The sequence below is a fragment of the Telopea speciosissima genome, unplaced genomic scaffold (assembly GCF_018873765.1).
Source record: "Telopea speciosissima isolate NSW1024214 ecotype Mountain lineage unplaced genomic scaffold, Tspe_v1 Tspe_v1.0485, whole genome shotgun sequence".
Lineage (NCBI taxonomy): Eukaryota > Viridiplantae > Streptophyta > Magnoliopsida > Proteales > Proteaceae > Telopea > Telopea speciosissima.
The window spans coordinates 5,370-7,500 of NW_025317821.1; the positions used below are offsets into that span (position 1 = coordinate 5,370).

Here is a 2,131-nt window from a genome sequence, read left to right on the forward strand (position 1 = left end):
CTCTCTCGCGTTTGTCCAAACTTCCCACAGTGGTCACAGCGGAACCTATCTCTGTCATTTTCTTGGGTTAGGCCCTGGCCTTTTCCACCAAGAGCTGACATAATGTAGGAATGACCAAAGAAAAAGAAATGATACTCAAATCCAATGGGGAGTATATTCTCAACCCAAAAAGAAATTTTCAAATACTGGTAATTGCAGTCTAGGTAGCAAACCAAGCTAATACTTCAACAATATCCAATTCCACCATATGCTTTAAAGTGTAATGGCATCATACAACAACATGAGAGACTCAAACAACACACCTCACCAACACCAAGCAAGCTGAAAGTATCACATACCATCTAGGTTGGTAGCTCCCTTCTTCACCAATGGTAGCTCCCTTCTTCACCAATAGCACCTTCTATCCATTATAAAACAAACCATAATCTTGAAACAATATAACTCAGCAAGTAAAACCCATCAAATAGGTTCAATATAGTAGTATATCACAAAATAGTCATTATTTCAACAACTGGCAGCATTATAGAGCATCACAGTTTGGAGTAGCAGAGAAAGAGGGCTAGATATCACCAGCTGAGCCTATATAGGCTTGAAAGTAGACTACAAGGCGACTCCACAGGACCTGATTTCATCTCCAACTGACCTTGGATGAAGGAGAAACAAGAAAAACTTCCCAGAACAGGCAGAGTTACTGTAGCAGCAGCATAAAAAGTGAGTTGCAGACCTTGGGCTTTCCTCCTTTGCAACCAATGTTTGGGGGGCTTGAAAGGGGACCCTAAGGCGACTCCAATGGGCCAGGTCCAAGCTTCAACAAAGCCAAGATGAGGGAGAACAAGGGCTGTTTCAGAAAAAGGAACAGTAATTTCTCGGGTCTGCAATTCAATATAGATAGATATATACTATCTAATATCCATGCCTTTCTTCCTCCCATTTTTCCATGCGGTTTGGAATACTCGAACGATCGATTCTTTTTTTTTTTTTGTCCTATCCTCTACCTTTCTGAATGAAACCGAAGGAGTGTCTCATTATGATCTGGATTGCATCCTTATCATTAATTTTGATTACTTATCTTATCCTTTCCTTAGGATCGACCCGCTATTGCTATAACTATGCGATTGCTATATATATATATTATATTATTTATATATATATATATTCGATGAATTCAGAATAACTAATAGTTAAACAGTAGTTTGCTGAATTCTTATGCTATGCACAATTTCTGTTATGTAAGCCTGCTTAGCTCAGCGGTTAGAGCATCGCATTTGTAATGCGATGGTCATCGGTTCGATTCCGATAGCTGGCTTATCTCTATTTGTTCGATTTTTTATATGATTGATAATGTCTACTTTATTTCAAGGAATATTGAAAAGATTTCTTCCATTTTCTCCAAAGGCAATAATCTATTATGTCGTACGAACTTCCAACTATGAATAAAAAACAGATTGGAGCAGTTAGATCTCGACAGAACAAATCGGGAAAAGGACCCTTCACTTCCTATATATACAAAAGAGTCCGGATATTGATACAATTCATCTCATTATTCTTTGTAGTAGAGTACTTCAGTAGATTTCGCTTCGTTTATCGTTTAGTTCAGTCTTAACTTAATTTAGGGTTATTCTATGTAAAATGAAATTTCAATAACAATAAAATAAAAAAAAGAGAGGAGTCTTTATGTCTCGTTACCGAGGACCTCGTTTCAAAAAAATACGCCGTCTGGGTGCTTTACCGGGATTAACTAGTAAAAGGCCTAAAGCCGGAAGTGATCCTAGAAACCAATCTCGTTCCGGGAAAAGATCTCAATATCGTATTCGTCTAGAAGAAAAACAAAAATTGCGTTTTCATTATGGTCTGACAGAGCGACAATTACTTAAATACGTTCGTATCGCTGGAAAAGCAAAAGGGTCAACTGGTCAGGTTTTACTACAATTACTTGAAATGCGTTTGGATAACATCCTTTTTCGATTGGGTATGGCTTCGACCATTCCCGGAGCCCGTCAATTAGTTAATCATAGACATATTTTAGTTAATGATCGTATAGTAGATATACCAAGTTATCGTTGCAAACCCCGAGATATTATTACGACGAGGGATGAACAAAAATCCAGAGCTCTGATTCAAAATTATCTTG

At 37.8% G+C, this 2,131-nt stretch overlaps 1 non-coding gene across 1 annotated transcript; it reads left to right on the forward strand.

The window, feature by feature from the left end:
- The first annotated feature begins 1,233 nt into the window (after nt 1-1,233).
- TRNAT-UGU lies at nt 1,234-1,306 on the forward strand. The gene has a single exon. It is a non-coding gene; the product is annotated as a tRNA-Thr (tRNA).
- The last annotated feature ends 825 nt before the right edge of the window (nt 1,307-2,131 follow it).